Source organism: Lynx canadensis, chromosome F1 (assembly GCF_007474595.2).
Source record: "Lynx canadensis isolate LIC74 chromosome F1, mLynCan4.pri.v2, whole genome shotgun sequence".
NCBI classification, from domain to species: domain Eukaryota; kingdom Metazoa; phylum Chordata; class Mammalia; order Carnivora; family Felidae; genus Lynx; species Lynx canadensis.
The window spans coordinates 59,961,368-59,987,868 of record NC_044319.2 but is presented as its reverse complement, the minus strand read 5'-3'; the positions used below and the strand labels follow the sequence as shown (position 1 = coordinate 59,987,868).

At 44.2% G+C, this 26,501-nt stretch overlaps 1 long non-coding RNA gene across 4 annotated transcripts; it reads right to left on the bottom strand.

The window, feature by feature from the left end:
• Positions 1 to 765: 765 nt before the first annotated feature.
• Positions 766 to 26,358, bottom strand: LOC115504858. 4 transcript variants are annotated; one of them, XR_004343115.1, is made up of 6 exons: positions 26,313 to 26,358; positions 25,761 to 25,845; positions 19,945 to 20,012; positions 14,785 to 14,799; positions 12,968 to 13,076; positions 766 to 796 (listed from the first exon to the last, which is right to left on the bottom strand). It is a non-coding gene; the product is annotated as an uncharacterized LOC115504858 (long non-coding RNA). The 4 variants fall into 4 exon arrangements; XR_004343113.1 differs by lacking the exon at positions 766 to 796 and adding an exon at positions 11,519 to 11,860; XR_004343116.1 differs by lacking the exons at positions 766 to 796; positions 26,313 to 26,358 and adding exons at positions 11,519 to 11,860; positions 26,244 to 26,304.
• Positions 26,359 to 26,501: the final 143 nt, after the last annotated feature.

The following is a 26,501-nucleotide window of genomic DNA, read 5'->3' as shown; positions in this document are numbered from 1 at the left end:
GTATCAGGGCTCAGCGAGATACCGTGTCTGTGGTTGTTCAGCAGACACCGAGAGCCTTGGTCAAATACTTGGCGGTAACTGTAATAAAATGTCTCCTGGCTCAGGGGCCCTCACCTATATAATATAAAGTTTCCTTAGAGTAGAATTGGGAAGAAGTTTTGTCTCATTTCCTGTGTCACCCAATTCCAGGCCAACCATCTCCATTCCTTCATGGGCTGTCCCAGCCTTGCCACCAGCCACTTTCTATGGTTCCAAACCATTTCCCTGAATCCCAGGACACGGCCAACATACTGGCCTCAGGGAGGCAGGAATGTCTCTTTCTAGTGTGTCAGTAGCATGAATAAAGACCCCTCCCTTAATCCCATACAGCATCTTTGAGACCAGGCTGAAATATTTGATAGAACTTTACTGACAGCGAGACTGTTGTGTATGAAGCATATGAAAGATAAATGAGGGATTACGTCACATGATCCTATTATCCCCCACCCCCACCCCCATTCTTGAGAACCGAGGTTCTTGGTCACAAAGAAAGGTGACACAAATATAAAAGACAAAGTTAAAACGCTGTGATGCTGAGTTTGAAATAGAGAAGTATCAGGGCACCTGAGTGGCTCAGTCGGTTAAGCTTCTGACTCTGGATTTCAGCTCAGGTCATGATCTCGCAGTTCGGTTTGTAAGTTCGAGCCCTGCGTCGGGCTCTGCGGTGATAGTGCAGAGCCTGCTTGGGATTCTGTCTCTCCCTCCCTCTCTGCCTCTCCCCTGCTGGTGCGCTCTCTCTGTCTCAAAATAAATAAACCTTAAAAAAAAGAAATAGAGAAGTGTCAGTATTAACTTGTGAGCTATTTTATCTAAAATATTCCCTTGCTCTGTCCACTGAAAAGTCCACAATAAAAATGGTCAACTCAGTATTAGTGAACATTCCTAGTGCCAATATTGTGGTCCTGAAATATATTTACCACTAAAACAAAAAAAAAAAAAACATGGCTTCTGGAAAAAATGGCTGATTCCAGGTCTGAGGCAGGAAAGATAAAGATGAGTCTGGAACACCTCATAGAAAATGAGGAAGTTACAGGGTGCCTGGGGGGCTCAGTCGGTTGGGTGTCCAACTTCGGCTCTAGCCACGATCCCTCGGTTCCTGAGTTCAGGCCCCGCATCAGGCTCTGTGCTGATGGCTCAGAGCCTTGAGCCTGCTTTGGATTCTGGGTCTCTTTCTTTCTCTCTCTCAAAAATAAACATTTAAAAAGTTTAAAAAAGAAAAAAGAAAATGAGGAAGTTATAGGGGCACCTGGGTGGCTCGGTCTGTTGAGCATCCCACTTCCGCTCAGGTCAAAATGTCATGTTCGTGGGTTTGAGCCCCGCATCAGGCTCTGTGCTGACAGCTCAGAACCTGGAGCCTGCTTCGGATTTTGTGTCTCCCTCTCTCTCTGCCCCTCCCCTGCTCGCACTCTCTCTGTCTCTCCAAAAAATAAAAAACTTTTAAAAAGTTAAAAAAAGAAGAAAAGAAGGAAGCTATGAATGCCCATTAGAGTGGTATAAACAGGATTCAGGAGCCACTCATTGGTAAAGAAGGAATAATTGGTGCATCAAGAAAAAAATAATTACAATCAACTGAAATGCATCAGATATGTTTAGATCCACGGGTTTAAATTACTTTTTAAAAAAACCCTATGTGATGGGGCGCCTGGGTGGCTCCATAGGTTAAGCATCTGACTCTTGATTTCAGCTCAGGTCATGATCTCACGGTTTGTGAGATCGAGCCCTGTGCCCGGCTCTGCGGTGACAGCACAGAGCCTGTTCAGGATTCTCTCTCTCTCCTCTCTCTCTACCCCTCCTCTGCTCACTCTCTCTCTCAAAATAAATGGATAAACTTTAAAAATAAATAAATAAAAATTCCCTTATTTGATCATCTTTGATGGATGATAAGGGAGCAACATATTATTGAGAAATGGTTAATAAAGGGAAAGAAACAGATGTTTGTTCTGCCTTTCCTGTGTGAACTGAATTATTAGGTAACCAAATAGTAGAAGGAAGTTCTTTTAATAGATGTATTTGTACTAATAAGTGAAGAAGTGATTAGATTAGAATAACCTTTTGTGACTCCTGATGTACACTGAGCATCGGTGGTAGTTAACCTCACACACACACACACACACCTACACACGTACACATGCACAGACCTACACATGTACACCCGTGCACACACATGCACGCACTTCACACATGCACACAAACAGTAAACATTTTATGTGCTGACTGATGGAAGAACAGTATAGCATCTACAAAGTGCTCTAACCAAAAAGATAATAATAATAAAACCTGAACCCGATCAAAACTCTGAATCTAACTACCAATTTACAGGAAAGACAGATGACAAGAGAGCATGCTAAAGTGTACCATGGGATGGAAGGAGCAAAATCTAGACTATAAGAATCTCTATCAGTCAAGCAATCCAATTTATTCAATAAATAAAATGCAAGGTGGGAGAAAAAGGTGGGGGAAAAGTTATAGATTAAAAGAGATTTAAAAGACATCATTTTTTTAAACTGAAACAACTAAACTCTAGTGTTCAGGGATGCACACATGGGTCATAAAACTTTTTCTAAAAAAGCAAAGTTGTAGTATCCATAAAACTCAGGATGAAACAAATTTTTATAAAGCACTGGAAGAGTCTGCATTTTTTGTAATATTTCTAAGACTGAGTCCCTTTATTTATTTTTTATTAAAAAAAATTTTTTAATGTTTATTTATTTTGGAGAGAGAAAGACAGAGCGTGAGAAGAGGAGGGGCAGAGAGAGAGCATGAGAAGAGGAGGGGCAGAGAGAGAGGGAGACACAGAATCCGAAGCAGGCTCCAGGCTCCGAGCTGTCAGCACAGAGCCTGACACGGGACTCAAACCCACAAACCATGAGATCATGACCTGAGCCAAAGTCAGATGCTCAACCTACTGAGCCACCCAGGTGCCCTAAGACTGAGTCCCTTGAATGCAAACAAACAAACAAACAAAATGGAAGAGATCTTGACAAGATCAAATTTAAATATTAGGGACATGACTTAGTGATGTGTTTTTCAAACTTTTATTGACAGTGACCTAACAGAAAATATATCTCTTATATCACGAATCAGTATACATGTACCTGTCCCAGCTCAGGATTTTCCAAACTTTTCGGAATGGACCATGAAGTCAGTTTAGGGGGCTGTGACCAGCTTTTAAAAATATCAAACAGGAGGGGCACCTGGGTGGCTCAGTTACTTGAGCATCTGACTCTTGATTTTGACTCAGTCATGATCCCAAGGTCATGGGATCGAGCTCTGTGTCAGGATCATGCTGAATGTAGAGCCTGCTTAAGATTCTCTCTCTCTACCTGCCCCTCTCTCCCACTCATGCTCTCTCTCTTTCTAAAATAAAAAAAGTAAATAAATAAATAAATAAATAAATAAATAAATATATCAAATAGGAAAGAATAGAACAGAAAATTTAGTCCATCCGACATAATTAAATGAAGTATGATTTTATGAAAATTTATTTCATGTCTATCTGTGTATGAACATGTATATTGAGTTGCAATGTAAAATCTATTTCTTCTCATGAGAAAGTGGTCCAAAAAGATTGGATGTATAACCCCAGCTGTTTTCACAGATTGGGTTTCATTAGTCTCGATCAAGTATGCGATTGCTACGTTGAGATCAGCAGATACCCGAGCCCCGATGGCCTTCAGAACAGTGTGGACCTGCAATGCTGCAGACCACATGTCTTGGGAAACAGCCAATCAGACCCTTCCCATCCTGTCTACATTGGTGTGGAAAATTTAGTATGACACCAACTTTAGGACTCGTCGCTGGGTGAGAAGAGCTTCCGGTTTTAAAGGCCAATCCCAGGGACTTGCCACATCTATGTGAAAACAGCACAAGTTTCTGCAATCTGGTTTGGTTTTCGCCCCAGGACGTGCATGTGCCTGCAGGTACTGGTCTCCCTGATAATCTTGCAACGTGTCCAGACCCTGAATCAATTCACTCAGCTCCTCCTTTATGCAACCCTGCCTCCCCTTTTGAGGTCCCCTACCTGGCACTTTCAAAGGGGTTTTTGGTAATTTGTGGCTGTATTTTTAAGTAAATTTACACTTATGGGTAAGCAATAGAAGCTTCCAGTTCAAAACCTTCACAGGTAGAAAGCCTCTCCTTGCACCCCTGCCTTCCAGCCACACCAGGTCCTCCGGGAGGCAATAGATGTCACTAGTCTTTTCACCGCGCACCAACCACTCCCACATCTTGATGCTGGCCCAGAAAAGAGGTTCCTGAAAACTGGTTTTGCAACCGGTGGGCTTTCAACACCTGAGGGATTAGAAAGTGGGGAGAGAGAGCTGGCAGGGTGCCTTGAGTCCCATGCCTACACTCTCAAGGCATCGTTCCAGAACATTTACTACCTGTGTTGTCATTACCTATTTATGAGTCTCTCTTCCCTCCTGAACGGTAAGTCTCTTGGGGGACCGCATGGGCTCCCCTTGGCCCCGTGACAGCATCACCTTCTTCTGATCCGTCCATATCTCTGGGAGTGGCTCACCATGGCCTTCAGAGCCCGCATGCTGGCCCCTAGAAAGGAGGTGTGCCCTGGGAGCTCCCCTTGAAAACCCTGCCTGGTGCCCCTCCTACTTCTAACTTAGGACCCCGCACCACTAAGCTGCAGCTTAGTATAATCGGTCAATAATCCGCCCATCAGTCTGTTTTCTCACAGCGATCCACCTCCCTCCCTCTCACAGGTGTTCCCACAAGACTGATGGATGGTCCAGTGTCACCAGGGTCACCTGGGGTGCTGCTCCAGCAGCTCACACCTCACACACCTGGGCATGATGCTAAGTGAGCAGAGCAGACACCTCCTGGGATGAGATCACTTCCCAGGCTGTGGGCACTGGAAGGGTCTAGGCATGTTCAAAATGGATCTTATTAAGGCCAACCACAGAGCCTTGGGGACAAAGGTTAGGAGAATATCTCTGGCCCAGAGCCTGAGTAAGTGGCTGCTGTGAAAAGAGGGTCCCTGATGAAGTAAGGGCACCAGCAATGAGGGAGAGAGAGAAGTCGGAGCAGGTCAGGCCCCAGCGCCGTGGAGCACTCAGCAGGGTAGGGGAGAGGCACCGAGGACTTGCAGATGGACCATGGCTGAACTTCCACGAATGTCCTAGGACCATCAAGGCTAAGCCCTGGGAAAGAATGTCATGGAAAGCCGGGATTCCGAAGAGGGGCATGTAACAAAGGGCACAAGGCATCCCAGCAAAGAGGGTTGGAGCACACAGCACACAGGCTTCTTCATGGAAGAAGGAAGAAGGTTATTTAACTGTACAGTGTGGGGAGGGCCTGGGTTCAGGGTGATGAAGGTCAACTGTCATACCATACAGTCAAGAAGCAATGTCCAGGGGCGCCTGGGTGGCTCAGTCGGTTAAGCATCTGACTCTTGATTTCAGCTCAGGTCATGACCTCACGGTTTGTGAGATCGAGCCCCCACACTGGCCTCAGCACTGAGCGTGGAGCCTGCTTAAGATTCTCTCGGGGCCCTGGGTGGCTCAGTCAGTTAAACCTTCAGCTCTTGATTTCAGCTCAGGTCATGGTCTCATGGTTCATGGGACAGAGCCCGCATTGGGGTTCCACTAGTGCATAGTCTGCTTGGGATTCTCTCTCTCCCTCTCTCTCTGCCTCTCCCCTGCTCACACTCTCTGTCTCTAAATAAATAAATAAACAAATATTGGAAGAAAAAAAAAAGATTCTCTTCCTTGCCCTCTGACCCTTTCGCTCTCTTAAAAAATATAAAAAATAATAATAATTAAAATTGATGTATCAAGGAGCAGCACACATATAATACACAGAGGTAAGGAGGCAACCATGAGAAAAATCAAATATAAAAAGAGTCCAAGAGTGGCTGCTCCAAGACAGGCCAGAAGGATCAGGTGGCCCCGGGACTGTGGCTTGCCTGTACTACCTCATTTAACAACTGTGCCTGAACTACGGTCGTGAACATTTTACAAATAAGAGAAGGATGGCTGCCGTGCCTGTGAGAGAGCTAAGCATCCAAAATAGTAAAATTAAAGCATATTGGGTTATTTAAAGGCCTTGTTCTTTCCAGAAAACAGAGCCACTTCTCCAAGGTGGAAGGCAGCCAGATTCACGACATCAGTTCCCATTTCTGTGAAGCAGGTCACTGCTCACCTCCTTCCCGCAGCCACGGGAAACCAGATGCCTGCAGCTTGGTTGCACTGTTAACCACTTAAATTAAGAATAATTAATCAGCGAGTCACTAGGTACACGACTTCTTTCAAATGAAATCAGACTTTGCCCCAAGATACTGGGCCGATTATGTATTATTTGCCTAACGTGCAGTTTTATGTGTGCACAGAGCATTCCTTCCCAATCAAGAATCTACAAGAACATTACACCTTTGTACGCCTGGCACCTACAACCCACTACCCTTTGCCAGTGGCCACACATTCACCTTCCTTCCACACAGCCCTGCTCGGATGCACTCCACTGCCTGTATGCTTTGTGCCTGAGTTTAGCTTTGACTCTTTGGTTGAGGAAAAAGAATGCTTCTGCTTAGTAAAACTCAGGCAGTGAGCAAAATGTAAAACTGTTTTAATGCTAGGGGGAAAAAAAACAGACATCCGTGAAACAAAATAGAGAATCCAAAAATAGACCCAAATACATATGGCATTTTAGTTTCTGGTAAAGGTGACATTTTAAACAAGGAGGGGGAAAAACACGGATCCGCTGACAAATTGTTAGCAAGGAGAAGCTGGATTCCTGCCGCATCCTTCCCTTTCTGGCGCCTCAAAGATTTAAATCCAAATTATCAAAGATGTAGCATGTGTCAAGGAGCTGAACATAAAATAAACCACAAAACTTCAAAAAGAAAGCACGACTGCACGTTCGGAAAGGTCTTCCTAAGAAGGATATAAAAACAGAGAGGCCATAAGGTAAACAATTGGTTAAATTTAAATACACAATGTTTTTTATGGACTAAAAGCAGCCCGAACAAAGTCCAAAGACCAGTGTTAAACGAGAAAAGACAGCTACAACAATATCTGGCAGCAAAGGGCTTATGTCCTCAACTGATAAAAAGTATGTATGAGCTGGTAAGACAAAAATGACAAAACAGTATGAAAATGGGCAAAAGATAAGAACCGGCAGTTTTTAAAGAAAAGGAGTTTCAGCCATGAAATCCAAATGAATAGATATTGAAACTTACTAATAACTAGACAGGTGCAAATCAACACAAAACGAAAGAGCTGTAAAATTGGCAGACACTTAATATTTAAGGACAGCCAATGTTGTTGAAGATGTGGGGGAACTAGGCTCTCGTGTCCTATTGTGGGAACATAAAGTGAGGGATATAAACATGGGGAGGAATATTTGACCATAGCTATCAATATTTACAGCACCTTGACTTAGCATTTCCACCAAGAAAGAGATATACTCTAGGCATATTTACAAAAGCTTGCCAGGAGAGTCTATGAGGTTGGGTTCCTTATACTGTTTGTAATAGCAAAAAAAAAAAAAAAAAAAAAGGAGAAGGAGAGGAAGAGCAGGAGGAGGAGGAGGAAGAGGAGGCGGAGGAAGAAGAAGAAGGAGGAGGAGAAGAAGAAAAGAAAATTTTTAAAGGGGAGAAAAGGAGAGAGAGAGAGACTAGACTGTCCATCAGCAAGAAACTTGTAAGAATAATTAAATGTCTGACGATGCCAAATGTTGGCAAGGTTGTTGAGCAAATGCGAAGTGTCCTCTTCTTGGGGGTGTGGGGAGAATGGGTGCTAATGTTTAGAAACAGTCTGGTACTACCTAGTGAAGTTGATGCACCCCTGACCCAGAAATTCAAGTCCTAGAGATATATCTTTAAAAATTGGTACACATGAGCATCAAAATACTTCAATAAACATGTTCATAAAAGCATTTTCCACAATAGGCCCAAAAGCGGAAACAATCCAAATGTCCACCATCATTAGAATTGGGTTTTTTTTAAGTGGGATTAAGTTACACAATGGAATTCTACTATAGAATAATGAAAATGAATACATTCAGCTACCTGCCACAACATGCGTCAATCTCATAAATATAACATTGAGCAAAAGAAGCAAGAAACAACAAAACTCACGAAGTACGGTTCCATCCAACTAAAGCTCATAAACAGAAAAGTAAACCACCTTCTATGGAAATGCATCCGTAACGGTAAATTTTTTTTTAAATGCAAGAAAATTATTATCACAATAATCAAGATAGAGTGACTTCTACTAGGTAAGGATAAGGCTGTAATTGAGTAGAAGTCTACTGGGGGCGTTTGGGTGGTAGCAATGTTCTATTTTTTGACCTGAGCAGGATCTAAGTCGTGTGTGTGTGTGTACACCATATAGCACAATAAAATAAGGATAAAAGAAATTCTAAATGTATTATTGGAACATCCTTATGATGAATACAATGGCATCATCAAAGAAGAGACGAAGATAGCTCTTGAAGTGCTCGCGCAGAAGATCTCTAAGATGCACTAAGTGAAAGAAGCAAGGCGCCAAAGCATGCATGGCAGAAAGAAAGTCCTGTAAATAAAACTGAAAGAATGGCACAGAGATAAGCAACAGATAACGGATATGCACATACATATATATATATATATATATACACACACACACGTTTATGTATAAATAAACAGGTATGATATAGTGATATCATATATCACTATATATATCATATATCACTATCATATATCATATATAGTGATACAAAAATAGATAACAGATTGATAAATATATAGATAACTGGTTGATTCATAAAAGCACTGATATATGATAGACGCATAAATAGAAAGATAGATAGATACTTTGATACCCAGATACCTATATGGATACCTAGGGAGATAAATGCATAGAGAAAGACCCATGCATAGATAGATGATAGACAGAAAGACGAGTACATCGATACAAGGATAACATAGAATGATGAAAACATAAAACATACAAAGGTAATAAATAACAGATATATTAACTCATAGATACGTAGATGCAGTGATAGAGAAGTGGATAGACCCACAGATAACAGTTAGGACTCGTGTGTGCAGGTTTTGTTTGTTGGGACTGGGGAGGGAATTAGAAGACAATTAACAGGGGTCGCCATCATACAACATTGCAATATACATCCATAAAATATGACATTACTTGGGAGTATATGCCATTTTGATAAGTTGTTTAATATATCATTTAAAAATATATTTTCTTCTATATTCATAGGATAAAAAAGATGGCAATAGTGTACCACAAATGTTAAAATAATAATGCCTGCTAACAGAATTGGGGACAATCTTACTCCATTGTGCCCCTCGTTTAGGTTTCCCAAAACAGCAACAATATTTTTTATTTTAAAATATGCCTGTATCGAATTAAAATATAAACAAAACAGACATACTTGACTTAAAAAAAAAAATAAAAGGACACAGGTGGTCATTACTCCCTTTTTCATTCACAACTTTTCACTTGGGTCTTTAAACAGGGAGGGGTGACTACAGCTAGGGTCCTAACTAGCTTTTTATCTGAAAAGCTGTGTGAAGTGGGCGGCCTGGTCTTTCTATTCCCCTGCATGACTGTCTTTTGCTCCAGGGCCAGGGAATTTGACAGCAAAGAACAAGTCAGAGAGGGGGCAGGCCCAGAGCCTGTCTTTGGGCAGGGCTGAGACTCCACTCACTCACAGATCAGAAGCCAAATCAAATAGCTCAGCAAACCACAACAGCATTGCTCAAATATTCATTCATTCACTTACTAGCTAAATATCTATTGGACACCTACCAAACGCTGAGATGGCCCTAGACCCTGGGAACATACAGATCAAGTGTCTTCCTGTTGGGCTATTACATCATAATGGAGAAGAGACACAGTAAGTGGATACGTTATCATAAAAGGTTAGGGATAAAGAATTAAGCAAACACAGGAGACATTAACCAGAGATTTGCCTGTTTCAGGTAGACTGTTCAAGAAAGGCCTCTCTGAGATGGGGACTTGTGCACAGAGACTCAAAGAGAGGAAACAATGATGCAAAAATGGGGGGGGGGGAGGATGCTAGGTGGTAAGGAAAGCAAGCCTAAAGGCCCTGCGGTCAGAGCAGGCCCAGTGCGTTTGAGGAAAGGCCTGAAGTCCACCATGGCTCAAAATAATAAGAGAAAATGAAATTAGGGAGGTCAGAGGGGCCAAATCAAATAGGGTCTTTCTTGTGAGCTCTGCATTTTATTTTCTGTGTGCCATCGCAGTGACAGCCAAACTTTTACGTGACGCTTGCTGGGCTTTCCAGGGGTTTGAGCCAAATGCATTCTCTCCTGAAGCACTTTGGGAGGTGTTTCAAAGACAACCACACACCACATCTCCCCTCTCCCCATCCCAACTGGATGTATCTCCCCCGTGGCTCCCTTGGCACAGGTTAGTACTTATGACGGCTTCCTCCCTCCATAGCCCCGGCTGAGCTCACTCTTCCCTCCACGTAGCAGTCCTGCTCTGCCATCACAGTCCTTATCTCGTTCCACAAGAACCCCTGACGCTCCCTCTTATCAAACGTGCCGGGAGCACAGGCTGCCCTCTCCACTCAGCAGCCTCACTTCACCTCTGCACCAGAAACACAGCAAGGCAGCCTCAGCGCCCCCGCATATGGGCCAAACAGTGGTTCCCTGTGTTCACCAACTGCAAGAGACATCTCCCCACTCCTCAAGCGGTCCCAAAGTAGCCCCTCCCCTTGGGCCAGTGTTCCTCAACCTCGACACCAGTGACATTTGAGGCTGTGTACTTGGTGTTCCTTGTGGGGACTGTCCTGTGCCCTGCAGGATATTTAGCATCATCTCTGGCCTCTCTCCAGTGGATACCTGTAGCCTCTCTCCAGTCAGGACAACTCCAAATGTCTCCAGACATGGCCATCGCCCCCTGTGTGTGGAAGCCACTCCCCTCCATTGAAGAACCACCTTCAGGGAAAAGCATGCTTCCCTGTGGGAATAGGCGTGACTCACCTCGGACTCAAAGTCCAAGGCAAAAGCTCTTAATCAATCTTGACTCCACCTTGACCTTTCCAGATTCTCTTATAGCCTAAATGGTGAAGGTTCCAAGTTTGCAAAACCAGTTTTCAGGACTCTTTTCCAAGGACTGCAAAGGCCCCCTGCCATCTTGCTGAGAAACAAGGAGTATTTAAAACCAGGGTCTTGGGGCGCCTGGGTGGCGCAGTCGGTTAAGCGTCCGACTTCAGCCAGGTCACGATCTCGCGGTCCGTGAGTTCGAGCCCCGCATCGGGCTCTGGGCTGATGGCTCAGAGCCTGGAGCCTGTTTCCGATTCTGTGTCTCCCTCTCTCTCTGCCCCTCCCCCGTTCATGCTCTGTCTCTCTCTGTCCCAAAAATAAATAAACGTTGAAAAAAAAAAATTTAAAACCAGGGTCTTGGAGCCTCAATCAAAATGGAGACAGACAGAAATGGCCCCGTTCTCATACGCTGTTCTCGAACCATTTCATGAAAAATGAAGGCAGCATACCTACACATCACACTAGCATTTATTAGTACAGTGTCTGCATAGAATATTTCTGGGAGGATTCACAGGGGGCTTGAAAGATAATTGGTTTTTTCCAAGGAAGGGATCGGACAAGGTGACTGGACAAACAAGGACAGAAGGCTTTTCACTTTCATAACTTGTGAATTCCAAACCATAATATTATCAATAACACTACTTTTCAAAGGGAAAAAGAGAGAAGGATTCAAAACAATGGCAACTTTAGAACCTTAAAAGGAGGGGCAGAAGTGCTTAGGACAAAGCTTGTGTGGAGAGCCTGAATTCTAGAAGGCAAGATGGCCCAGCTGTTCTGTGGTCCCAGCATGTCCTGGGGTAAAAAAAAGGAAGTAAATGGAAGCGACTTGTGTTATTTTTATACAAATATTGCAAGTCCACAGAATTTTCCCTCTAAAGGACGGATTTCAAAGCTTGGCTTTTTCTACCAGAGGACTGCAAAATCAATGTATTCATTCATTCGTTCTTTTTTTTTTTTTCTTAATTTACTTATTTTGAGAGGGAGAGTACATGAGTGGGGGGAGGGGCAGAGAGAGAGGGACAATCCCACGCAGGGTCTGCAATGTGAGCCCAGACCCTGATGCAGGGCTCAATCTCACAATCTGTTGAGATCATGACCTGAGCTGAAATCAAGAGTCAGAGGCTTAACTGACTGAGTCACCCAGGCGCCCCCATTCTTTCTTTCTTTCAGGCGCTGTTCTAGGTGCAGGGGAAACAGCTTTGACCAAGACAAAACCCCGGGTCTCATCTATTCTAATCCAGGGAGAGGTCAGAAAAAATGCAACAGAAGTGAGTAAACTATAGTGTGTTAGAGGGTAAGAAACACCCAAGAGGAAGAGGACATCATGGAGGGTATATAAGGAGTTTTAGGTGCAGAGGTAGGTACTAAGGTTTTAAACAGGGTGATCAGGGCGAGAGGCTTCAATAAGAAGATGAGTTTTGGGAGCATCTGGATGGCTCAGTCGGTCAAGCGTCTGACTCTTGACTTCAACTCAGGTCATGATTTCACGGTGCATGGGATCAAACCCCACATCGGGCTTTGCGCTGACAGCGTGGAGCCTGCTTAGGATTCTCTCTCTCCCTCTCTCTCTGCCCCTCCCCTGCTCGGGCTTGCTCTCTCTCAAAATAAATAAATAAACATTAAAAAAAAATAGCTTAAAAAAAAAGATGATGATGATGATGATGGTTTTTGAACAAAGTCCTGAAGCTGTTGAAGGAGGAAAACTTCCAGACTCTGCCCAGAAGGGCCCTGTGCCTGGGCTTGGCCTCTGCTGTCACAGTCGTGAAAATCTTAACGAAGTTTGAATAAGAAGCCCCACGTTTGCATTTTGTACTGGGCACTGCAGTGTATGTAGCTAGGCCTGCTTCCAGATAATCTGGGGAGTACCTGTCCATGCAAAGAGAATGGCAAACACCATACCTGGAGTTTCAAGGAGTAAGGACGCCAGGTGACTGGAGATGGGAGTCAGGACAGTGACAGGCTGATGCACCACATAACACGAGACCATCCCGAGTGCTGGGCTCGCCCTCTGGGTGAGACAGAGAGCAATCTGTGGGCTTTGGGCAGGGGGTGACACAACACGTGTTTTAAAAGGATTACTCTGGGGGTGCCCGGCTGGAGCCTGGTTGGAGCATGCGACTCTTGATCTCAGGGTTGTGAGTTCGAGCCCCAAGTGGGGTATAGAGATGACTTAAATAAATAAAACCTTTGGGGGCAGCTGGGTGGTTCAGTTGGTTAAGCATCCAACTTCAGCTCAGGTCATGATCTCATAGTTCAGGAGTTCAAGCCCTGCGTTGGGCTCTGTGCTGACAGCACAGAGCCTGGAGCCTGCTTTAGATTGTGTCTCCCTCTCTCTCTCTGCCCCTCCCCTGCTCATGCTCTGTCTCTGTCTCTCTCGCTCTCAAAAGTAAACATTAAAAAAATAATTAATTAATAAAACTTTAAAAAATAATATAAAAAATAAAAATAAGAAAATGATTACTCTGGACTTTTACTGAGATTAGGTAAGACAGATGGGCAGGAGTGGGATTAAGGTGACCAGTTCAGAGGCTATTATTGCCCTAAATGACATTGGACATGGCTTGGACCAGAGTGCTCTTAGTGCAAAGGTAGTGAGAAGTAGTCAGATTCTGGGTGCATTTTGGAGCATTTGCTAGATTTTATACAGTGTGAGAGTTGAAAAGAAGAGTCAATGATGCTCTAAAGTTGGCCTGAACAACTGGAAGGATTTGGGAATGCGCAAGACCGTGAGAGAAGCAAATTTTCCAGGGAATGTGAGGAATCCACTTAGAGATTTTTTTTTAAGTTTATTTATTTTTTGAGAGAGACAGAGAGAGAGAGAGAGAGAGACAGAGAGAGAGAGAACGCGAGCATGAGGAGGGGAGGGGCAGGAAAAGAGGAAAAGAGAAGATCCCAAGCAGGCTCCCCACTGCCAGTGCAGAGCCCAATGCAGGACTCGAACTCACAGACCGTGAGATCATGACCCGAAATCAAGAGTCAGACACTTGATTCTGACTGAGCCACCCAGGCGCCCGTCACTTAGAGATGTTTTAACTTTAAGGTGACTATTCCATCTTTAAGAAGAGACGTCCAGTAGGTCATCTGTGTCAGGAGTTCAGGGGAGAACCCAACTGACAATGTATATTTAGGATTCATAGGCTCAAATGGACAAGATTTAAAGTCATGGGGGTAGATGAGACACCATACAAGCGTGCCGACAGAAAAGCAGTTCGAGGGGTGAATTCTGAGGTGCTCCTGTAGTGGAGGTATGAACGTGAGGGGGAACCAGCAAAGGGAGCCCCTAAAGCATGCTCCATACAGAAAAATTACCATCCTAATAGAGCCTGACAGAGAAGAATATCTTTCAATACATTGAAAAATAAGTGGCATGCAGCCTTGCAGATGCTTCCAGTCTTGACATCAATCCAGGCTTCGGTAACAACTCCCAGTTCAGACAAGCCATTAGCAGAAGAGCCGTGAACCCCAAGCCATGGAAATGACTGATTATTAATATTGTGGTGGTGGTGGTGGTGGTTAATAATTTCAAAAGAAGAATGAAAAAGAGTGTCTGGACTTGTAGGATGTCCAATGATCCCAGGTGCCCTGAGCCCGAGGCGATCCCCAGGGCACAGGATTTTGAATGCTAACCATGGAAAGTCCCAGGCAAACAGGGATGAGTTGGTCAACCCAACCTGGTATCAGTCTGTCATTCAAATTCAGTCCTCCCAGCTACTTACCTCGTGTTTTCTCATCTGTAAAAATAGGAGTAATACAGGATTGTTATTAAGATAAAACAAGAATATTGCACATCAGAATGCCTGATAGTAGGTACTCAATAAATAGTAGTTATTATTTATAGTGGAAGAAAGACATCACTAGATTATGGCAAGCAAAGTATTTGGGGTTCACAATTATTTTTTAATTTTTTTAATGTGTATTCATTTTTGAGACAGAGATAGGGTGTGAGCAGGGGAGGGGCAGAGAGAGAGGGAGACACGGAATCCAAAGCAGGCTCCAAGCTCTGAGCTGTCAGCATAGAGCCCGACATGGGGTTCGAACTCACAAACCGTGAGATCATGACCTGAGCCGAAGTCGGACACTCAGCCGACTGAGCCACCCAGGCACCCCTGGGTTCACAATTATGATGCTGACTTACGAAGGAACGCTAACACACGTTCATTATATTCCAGTTTAACACCATTATCGTTAAGAGGTAGAGAGGTCATGACGTGAAATAAAGAGAGGAAGCCCAACACAGTATTTGCTTCTGTCATAAACAGAATTTACACCATCATAATATAGACACCAGTTATTGACTTTCGACTTGTAGAACTGAACAACAGATAAATTATGGGAGGGGCGCCTGGGTGGCTCAGTCGGTTGAGCGTCCAACTTTGGCTCAGCTCATGATCTCGCGGTTTGTGAGTTCGAGCCCTGCATCGGGCTCTGTGCTGACAGCTCGGAGCCTGGAGCCTGTCTCAGATTCTGTGTCTCCCTCTCTCTGCCCCTTCCCTGTTCACGCTCTCTCAAAAATGAATAAACGTTAATAAAAATCTTTTAAGTTGTAAAAAAAAATTATGGGAAAACCAGAGTTTCAAAACAAATTATAAAGAAGCCCAACACAATATTTGCTTTTGTCATAAACAGGATTTACACCATCATAATTTTAACACCAGTTATTGACTTTCGACTTATAGAACTGAACTATAGATAAATTATGGGAAAACCGTAGTTTCAAAACAAAGTAAAAATGTTATTAATCTGGATTTTGTCAAAGAAATCTATAGCTGTCAAAAGCAGGGGGATGAAAATGGGGTAAAGAGGGGCAGAAGGCATCAAGGTTCACAATGGGAAATTAAACACTGTCTCTTGTTTGTGCACCAAGAGGTTGAGATTTCAATGTTTCGCTTAAAGACGCCCGATTACAGTGGAGGAAATGAGATGGGAGTTCGAGCCATTTTGGAAGGTGGGTAAGTGGTGAACACATTTTAAAGGTGATGGAGGTGAACTAACTCCTCTCCTACTAGGATGGCAAGACGTAAAGTGGATACAGTTAAAAAATGGTGTAAGGTTCTTGTTGGGAAATATGGTGATACCACCACAGGGGAAAAAAATAGAAAGGTTTAAAGTTGTATCTGGGGACCAGACGAGTTGAGGCAGGAGACAACCTCATAGGTGAATCAGCACTTTCATGATAATCCTTTCTCCATCCCTCTCTCCCCTCCCCCCATTCAACTTTAATAATGTGCATTGACTCTGTTTACGAAAGCTTAAAAGTAAAAAGAAAACAAAGACTGTAAAAATAACTGCCCATTCAAAATAATTTTTTTAAAAGATCTTAAGTGCTTTTATGCATTCAGCTTTTCAGAAAACTGAGCTGTTTGGAGTGACTCATTCTTTGGATGTGTTAAAAAAAATTTTTTTTTCCCTACTCCACCCAGTCCCTCCTTGCTTCTGAAGCCAGGCCGCTGTCTATACAGTCACTGAAAACTAGATTCTCACACTTTGATCGCACTTGAACTATTTAGAGAAGACTGACCAGTCAACCCGTCACTGGGTACACCACTGTATTAATCTGCTCGAGCTGCCATAACAGAACATCACAGCCCGGTGGCTTAAACAACGGAAATTTCTTTTCCCATGAGGCTAAAGCAAGGTGTTGACCAGGATGCAGACCCATCTGGAGCTTGGGGTCCTCTTCCAAGTTCATCCAGGTTGGGGCAGAATTCAGCTCCTTTCCATTGCAGGACCAAGGTCCCTGTTTTCTTGCTGGCTGCCAGCTGGGCATCACTCGGGGCTCCTGCAGCCCACCCTCAGGGGTCAGCCAGGTGGGCCCTCCATAAGCCATCTACCACAGGCTCGGCTGTTGGCTTTGGTCCAGGCTAACAGGAAAGCGCCTCTAGAAAGAGAACTCGCCTGATTTGATCTAATCCACAGACCCCACTCAAATTTTGTCAATCATCCTAATAGTATCTACTATAGGTCTAGGATCTCATTCAAGATCACACCTAACACTTAGTTGTCATGTGTCTTTAGCCTCTAGTTCCTCAGTGTTTCCTTATCTTTTGTGGCCTTAACCATTTTTAATGAGAACAGGCCAGTTGCTTTGTAGAAAATCCCTGTTAACAGATCGGATGTTTGTGTCCTCCCTAAATACGTATGTCGAAACCCTAACCCACATTGTGATGGTATTGGGAGATGGGGCTTTGGGGAGGTAATTAGGTTTAGATGAGGTCATGAGGGGGGGGACCTCATTATGGGATTAGTACCTTTATAAGAAGAGGGGGAAATCCCTCTCTCCTCCTGCCTGTCTCTGTCTCGATCTCTTTCTCTCTGTCTCTATCTCTGTCTCTCTGTCACGTGAGAACAAAGTGACAAGATGGCTGTCTGCGAGTCAGGAAGTCTTCACTGTGATCTCGGCCTCCAGAACCGTGAAATAAGTGTCTGTTGCTTCAGCCACTCAGCCTCTGGTATTTTTTTATGGCAGCCTAGCTGAGTAAGATAGTCCCACAGTTTGGATTTATCCGATATTGCCTTCTAATTACATGCAAACTATATATTCTTGGTAGAAATACCCCAAAAGTGATGTTCTTCTACCAGCAGCCTATCAGCAAGTCCACACTGTCTATTTATCCCAATACTGGTGGTATTTTAACATTTATAAGATAGTGTCTGTCAGAATTCTCTATGGTAAAATTAACTGGGAAGTATTTGCCATTAATTAATAAACATTTAACGCGTCGTCTGTGTGGAGACAACTTTGAAATTAGGCAAATATTCGGTCCCTCGTCAAACATTCACCCACTGGATTTAGCATCCATTAATGAATCTGACCTGAATCAATTATTACTATAACGATTGCAAAATGCTTCTAGTTCTATCATTCCCTCAGCACTTATTAATTAGTATCATACTGTGCAGTTTTCCCTTCTTATTGATTGACTGATTCAGTATGGACTCATGGGTTTCTACTTTATTGAGCGGATTATATTTGTTACTATTACTATTTGTTTGTTGCTCGAATTTTCCCAGACTTAGCCAGTGGAAGCTCCCTTAAGCTGATTCTTACGTCCTTATGACATACCCCGTATTACTCTTTGAACAATTTTTACTTTCTGGCACAAATATATCTTTGAGGCTCAAACTTTACTTGTTTTTTCCATATCTGGAATCAGCCATTTACCCAAAGATCCCTGGTTCCTTTTAGTGGAAAATGGTATTTAGAAACCAAGATCTGGGGGGCACCTGGGTGGCTCAGTCAGTTAAGTATCCCACTTTTGATTTCAGCTCAGGTCATGATCTCAAGGTTTGTGAGTTTGAGCCCCACCTTCAGTTCTGCACTGACAGTGTGGAGCCTGCTTGGGATTCTCTCTCTATCTGCCACTCCCCCACCCATAACCCCTCTCTCAAAATAAATAAATAAACATTAAAGAAAATAGAAACCAAGATCTGGGCACTGGTTATGCTCATTGCTACTGGGATATTATTGCTTCTATACCCTCACAGGAGACAGAACTAAAAATACGTGAACGCACGTACACATTGCCTATAAATGTGTGTTTATGTCAGTCTATGTACACATACTGACAACCATGGGTTCACAAACATTTCCAACTCCAAACCATCACCACAGGGGTTTCTCCAGCCTCTGCTTTTCCATGTTTTGTAATTTCCTTCTCAGATCATGAGAAACTGGATTCCACTGTTCTCAATCTTTACTTTTTTGGCCAATTCCCCAGTGGTAACCAATCTCCTGACCACTCGCACAGTCTCCTTTGGCCGTGGCCCTGGCAGCCCCAGCCACGTTGGCTGAGCCATTGGCCCTGGTCTCACCAAACACACCAACCACAAAGGTCGAATCCTCAACCCTAGCTGTCCTGACTGGCTAATTCTTTGGCATGGGCACCACCAGTCTTGCCAGCCGATTCCCCATCCCCAATTCTACAGACCTTGTTGAGGGCGCCAGAGATGACTTTTTTAAAAACCCAGAGAGTGCTACCATGATTAAAATGGTTTATTGCTGGTGGGGCACCTGGATGGCTCAGTCAGTTAAGCGTCCAACTCTTGATTTCAGCTCAGGTCATGATCTCATGCTTTGTGGGTTCAAACCCAGCAGAGGACTCTCTGCTCTCAGCCCAGAGGTCACTTCGGATCCTCTGTCTCCCTCTCTCTCTGTCCCTCCCCCTCCTCTCAAAAATAAACGTTTAAAAAATTGATTATTACTAGAGAAGGAAAAGACCTCAGTGGAACAGAATAAAGAATCCAGAAACAGACCTAAATATGCATGCATTTTAGTTCATACTAAAGGTGTCATTTCTGATTAGTGGATTTACAGGTAATCTAGTCAGTGGCATAAATAAAATAGTGTTGGGGAAATTGAAGAACTGTTAGAAAAAATATGAGGCTGGGCTTATAATTTATTGTTTATACCAACATTAATTACAGATGGATCAAAGATTTTGAATAAAATATATCCACATAATTTGTGAATAAAGCGTGAATAATTTATATATTCGATCTTGGAGTGGAAAAGGCTTTTCCCAGAAGGAAAGCAAAGCCAAGGGGCTGTAAGGCAGAAGTCTGATAAATGTAACCACACAAAATTATACATTTATGAAATTTCTCTTCGATCAATCAATACGGCCTAAAATTCACTGGGGCTGACAAAATAATTTCAAATAACAAGTGCAAAATAGAAGAATAAGCAAAAGATATGCCGGCAGCTTAAAGAAAATAAAAAGGTGGATGGGTAATCCTTCCCAGGCTTGCACCAAAGTAAGAAAAATGAGAACCAAGACAAAGCGATGCAGTGCTTCTCCCATGAGAACGGAAGGCAGGGCTGCTGATCGGAGCCACAGAGGCTGGGACACTCTCCACACCACTGCCCCACACCTCACCTGTCTGGTTGAGCATGCGCATTCTTGCCTGCTGTCGTGGACTCAAAGTGCAAATTCATGAATTCTTTCTGCAAGAAAATTTGGCAATTGATTTCGATATTTAAAATGTACCGACCTGGGGCGCCCGGGTGGCTCAGTCTGTTAAGTGTCTGACTCTGGATTTCAGCTCAGGTCCTGATCTCTCGATTCGTGGGTTCGAGCCCCACATCACTCTGTGCTGTCAGCACAGAGCCTGCTTGGGATTCTCTCTCTCTCTGTCACTCTCTCTCTCTCTCTCTGCCCCTCCCCTGCTCACACTCTCTCTCTCACAAAATAAATATTTTAATTTTTTTTAAATAAATAAAATGTACAGACCTATTAACCCAACCATCCCAACACTAAGAATTTACCCTAAGAATATACTGGCAAAAGTCGCCAGGTGTCTCTTCAACTCTTCTAGGATGTTGACTGCAGCCTTTTTCATAATGAGAGAGAAAGAAAATGGAACCAACTACACGAGGAGCTGGCTAAACAAAGTATAGGTACATCCATCCTCTGAAGTAAAATGCCACCTTTAAAGAGAATGAGCTAGTGCTCTAAGTGCTGATATGAAAAGGTTTATGAAGACTTTATATTGTTTTTTTTTTTAAAGGTAACTACTGTGAGTATAGGAGAAACCCCTTTGTATTAACAAAATTTTATATAAAGAGATCAACACAGGGGCACCTGGGAGGCTCAGTCAGTTAAGTGTCTGACTTCGGCTCAGGTCATGATCTCACAGTTTGTGGGTTTGAGCCCCATGTCAGGCTCCGCACTGACAGTGTGGAGCCTGCTTGGGATTCTCGTTCTCCCTTTCTCTCTGACTCTCCCTCCCTCCCTCCACTTCTCTCTCAAAATAAATTAATAAACTTAAAAAAGAGAGAGAGAAATACAGATTTGCAGCTACTCATAGACTTTTTTTTTTTTTTCTAATTTATGGAGGCTACTTCAAGACCATCTGAAACAAACATAGGAGGAAGGCGATACCCGTATTCTGATCTTTCCCTCAGAGCTGGGTTCCTTCAGACTGAAAAGCTTTAATGTGGTGGCCTTTGAGGAAGGACAGTTTTGTCTCTTGCAGTTTGAGGTATAATCTAGAGATGCCTCCAATTCTGGACTTTTCCTACCCCATCTGGTCCTTTTCTGCTTGAAAATGAGTCAGCTCCTGCCTGGACACATCTCATAATTCAGGTCCACAGGGGAGCCTGGGTGGCTCAGTCGGTTAAGTATCTGACTTTGGCTCAGGCGATGATCTCACAGCTCATGAGTTCAAGCCCAACATGGGGCTCTGTGCTGACAGCTCAGAGCCTGGAGCCTGCTTCAGGATCTGCCTATGTCTTTCTCTGCTCCTCCCCTGCTCACACTCTGTCTCTCTCTCCCTCTCAAAAATAAACATTTAAAAAAAGAATTCAGATCTACAACCCCTTATCCACAAATGTGAAACCCAAAAAGCTCTGAAAAATAAGTTTTACTGTAGCTCATTCCTGTAACTCCATGGCGGTGAAACTCGACCTAAATTGGTGTGGGTTATTTTTAATCTCTATTTATCCTTGCTCGTGTGAATAATCATGCATCTCACTGCAGAAATAAGAATATGCTTGATTATGGGGTGCTATCCCAGACTCTGCTGGGGAGTTTTGTGCTACACTCTATAGTATCTGCCCTTAACTTCCTAAATTTAGAAAAATTTTGAATTCTCAACAGCATCTGGCTCCAAAGGGTTTGGACCTGTACCTTGCTAAAAGCAGCAATGTGCTGCTAACTCACCCTAAAATTCTGGTTCTTTCCAACTTCCATTCCCATTATTATAGGCTCAAGAGGAATCTGTATCTGCCTTCCTGGCTCTCTCAGGCAGTGTTTTACCAACTCTATTTCCCCAGCATGACAAGGATCTGCCTCACTGGCTGGTGCCCAGATACCAAGTTGATGATACATTATTTTGGACCTTTATTATGGCAGCCCTCCACTCCTGGTTCTAATTTCTATGTATTTAGAATAGTCTAAACTGCTATCATCAATACGACACCAAATGAAACGGCTCAAGCAAAGTAAACCTTTACGTTCACGTGACGTTTGGGGGAAGCGATTCCCCGTCGGTGAGCTCTCTTCTGCGTGGTCATCCAGGGACCCAGGCTGACAGTTCTGGCCCCCGAGGTTACTCTGGCCTCCACCTGCTCACCACCAGCTTGAGAGAACTCACCTAAAACATTCCTCGAGGGAGAACTGTCACCTAGAGATAGCCACACCTAACTACAAGAGAATTTAAGGAATGTAGGGTAGCCGGAGAATCCTTACCAGCTACCATTAATGAAGAGCCAAACATTCCTGAGCACGCTCATTCTAGCCACGAACAAGTCTGGCTAGATTGTTCTTTGGGATTTTTAGGGATATAAAATATGGCAGAAATGGAAGAGGGGGGACCAGTGATCATCTGTTAAGGGCAGGGCACGATTTTTGGGTAAATCTGGAGGACGGTGAAATGAGAGCCAGTGTGGTGGGTGAGGAATATGAACAGAAGAGGAAGCCATTAGATATATTACTTGTTGTTCCTCCTTTACCAACCTCTAAATGTTGAAAAACCCAATAGTAGGGACCTCTGATCTGTCCTGAACTTCATTCTATTCTCTCTACATGAGACTATAAAACCCATGCATAGATCTTTGATTTCCAAAAAATCAGACCTGACAGCTAAACTCTTCTAGCAACTCTTTATCTTCTGAATAAATATCTAATAAATAAATATCTGAATAAATATCTAAGAGGCATCTCAGGATAAAATGCAGTTAGAGAGACTGGCTAATTGTTCCTAAATCCTCATCTTATGCACCCAACTAAGCATTTCCTGGCTTCCCATGATGCTAGATGAAGGCATAGAGCCTAGCAGATCACAAGATAGAAAGGGCTTAGATTCATGAATAAATGCATAAAACATTACTCTCTGAATACCCACATTGAACTGCTTTGTGAACGAGAAAAGAAAAATCTATTGTGTTCAGCCATTCCTATTTTAAAGCTATTTGTCCAGCAGCTGTTAGCCTACCCAGGCTACAGACGTCCAAAACTGAACCTGACTCTCCAACCCAAATTCCTGCCCCCACCCATCTCCTCTACCTACTGTGGTAATTCCTTGGTAAGTGATGCCTTTCTCCATTCTATTGCTCAGAACAGAAGCCTTGACTTCTCTCCTTTCCTTACCCACACATTGAGTCCACAAGCAGGGAAGGGCTCTTGATTCTCTCTGTATTATTTCAGTTGGACTACAATAGCAAACCCAAGCTCGCAGTGATTCACAATAAATATTTATGGCTCACACACGTCTGTGACTGAGCTGGGCTTCGCTAACTTTGGTTGAGTTCAGCCCAGTTTGGCTCCAGACTGCAACGCAGGTTTGGGTCTGCAAGCCATGCTTCTCATTCTGAGACTCAGAGGGAAGAAACAAGGGATTCCTGGAACACGCTCTGTTTTCATGGTGGGAGGGGCAGCAGCACAAAAGAGAGCATTTCCCATGCCTCATTGAAATTGCAGTCACCATCTGTAATTATACTGGTTTTATTGAGTTTCCCCTATTAGGATGTAAGTTCTATTAGTGCCTGGCCTCTACTAGGCACTTACAGGTTTGTTAAATTCATGTTAAATGAGAGCATTCTGGGAAAGTAGTTTGCGTCTAGGCTGTTAAGGATCTTGAAATGCCCTGTTTGAGAGTCTGCACTTTCATTCTACAGGCACTGGTCAGTCATCAAAGGTTACTGTAATTGTCCAGATCAGAGGATACTTAAGGCCCAAATTGAGGCAGAGGGACTAGTAAGAAGACGGTTTGGGGTGCCTGCATCAAGAATCAGTAGTAGTAACAACATTTATTAAGCACCTACAGTATTCCCAGACTCTGTGCTATCTTCCTAACAAGTCAAGCAAAATAGGTGTTACTACACCAGTTTTGTATCTATCTACAAGGGCAAAGCGAATTTCGGAGAACTTGTATAATTTCCCCCAGAATCACATAGCCATTAAATAAATGGCTATTCTGGGATTCTAGCCAATCCCCAAGTGCAAGAAATGAAGCCACGTTTCTAGTTGAGGTCATTATTTAGATGATGTCCTTTGCTGAAATGCATAAAGGTTTGACCGCAGCTTTGGAGACCCTGTGAGAAGCCCGTAGCGCAGTTAAGTGGTTCTTCATGAAAACAGAAACGGCCGCTGGCTAACTTGCTGAATAGGATAGTTCTTAGAAGGCTGTGGGGGCTCACAGAGTCAGTGACGGCCTGCAGACACAGGCTTCATAAAAAGGTCAGGAACCCAGGGGACTTCCAGAAAGCTGGGCCACAGGAATGAGTCATTCATGCATTCTTCTGACACTCCTCTCCCCTCCCTTTTTGTTCTGTTTTGCTACAGTCCCCACTCCTATTTGTAATCTTTGGTTCCACTGGTTTTCTGTTTTCGACAAAGTCTGGTTAAGCCAGCTCTACCTCCTCCCCCTACCAAAGCCTCACCTGTCATGAGATTTTTTTTTTATATATTTTTAAATGCTTATTTATTTTTTGAGAGAGAGAACAAGAGGAAGGGGGGAGAGGGAGAGAGAGAGGGAGGGAGGGAGGGAGAGAGAGAGAGAGAGAGAGGGAGAGGGAGAGGGAGCGCAGAGGATCCAAAGCGGTCTCTGCACTGACAGCAGAAAGCTTGATGTGGGGCTTGAACCCATGAACCCTGAGATCAGGACCTGAGTTGGATGCTTAACCCACTGAGCCACCCAGGCACCCCTATAATGAGATTTTTTAAAACAAGGTCCTGGGGCGCCTGGGTGGCGCAGTCGGTTAGGCGTCCGACTTCAGCCAGGTCACGATCTCGCGGTCCGGGAGTTCGAGCCCCGCGTCGGGCTCTGGGCTGATGGCTCAGAGCCTGGAGCCTGTTTCCGATTCTGTGTCTCCCTCTCTCTCTGCCCCTCCCCCGTTCATGCTCTGTCTCTCTCTGTCCCAAAAATAAATAAACGTTGAAAAAAAAAATTTTTTTTAAATAAAAAAAAAAAAACAAGGTCCTCAGCAGTGAAGTACTTGTCTGTGGTCAGAGATAAGTGAGAAAGGAAGAGGCCAGAATGAATGCTTCTGGTTCTTCACTCCTTTTACCCTCAGGCTGCCTCTGCTTATAGAACAATCAACAGTAACTTACTGAGTTTCAGCTGCTGTAACAAAAATACCATAGGCTGGATGGCTTACATAGAAAACTTATTTTTCTAAGTTCTCCAGGCGGAGAAGGTCAAGATTACGGTGCCAACAGATTGAGTGTCTGATGAAAGCCTGCTTCCTGGTTCACAGACTTCACTCTCTCGTATGTGAGGACTGCTCTGTCCTCACATACAGCAGAAGGGCCAAGGGAGCTCTCTAGGGTCTTCTATGCAGGCACTAATCCCATTCACCAGGACCCCACCCTCATGGCCTAATCACCTCCCAAAGGTTCTATTTCCAAACACTCACTCTAGGGACTAGGTTTCAATACAGAAATTGGGAAAAACACAGTCTATACCAGCAAGGGGGGAAATTTTCCCTTACTAACCCACCACTGCTTTCCGACTTTCTTCTTTTCAAAGTTCAACCAAAACAAGCCCTTTACACCCAACATACCAGAAACTTTTAAAACATAAGGCCTTCTTGTACCTAAGACGTTGAAAGCATGAGAATGGAAATCGGTGAAACACCAATGAAGATTTTAGGAGCCCTCAGAAGACTTCGAGCTCTAAGGACATGACAACACAATAAAAAGGAAAAACAAAGAAAAAAAAAAAAAACACCTAGATTCCAGCCTTTCCATACCTTGGCTTGGAATCCTTCGGCTCCCAAGCACACTCTCCTAAAGGGGAGACGCAGAGGTGGTGGCCATTGGTGATATGTGGGGCATCTAGAGGAAAGGGGAGAGGGACGCACTTAAAACACGCGAGAACTGGAGACCCTGGTGCCTCGTGGGGTTGGCTCTTCCGGCTGAGTTCACAGCACTCTGAAGCAAGTTCTACCCCCTAGGGCCGACCTCGCCTGCAGGCCTGTCGGGGTCTCACCGCCTCGAGCCCGCTCCAGGGCTGCGCACGAGAGCGTAACAGGGGCTCGTGCACACTCCCGAAGGGCTGTGGGTCCCCGAGGCGGTGCAATGTCGCTCCCAGAGGCGGACCTACGAGGCGGGCCCAGGCGAGCCGGCTGGCGGGAGCCGCGGGCGAGGGCGGATGCGGCCGCCACGCGGGCTGGGCTCCGTTCCGCCCTCCGCAAAGTTGACTACAGCGATACTTATTAGCGAAGGAAACGTACAGGCCCCGACATCCCTAAATCTTCTCACTCGGCGAGTGTAGCAACTGAAGCCGGACACCGCCAACCCACCTCGGGACCCCGGCGCGGGGGCGCTACCACTTGCCGCGTACTCGCCGCACAGGCCGCGCACGCGCCTAGAAGCAAGCTACGGTGGCTCTGCTGGGGACAAATTATTCACGTGCTACTGTTCTGCAACCCCAATCTGAAGAGTGTGCACTGGCTGGGACAGTTTGGGAACGCGGCCACGGAGCCATTTGC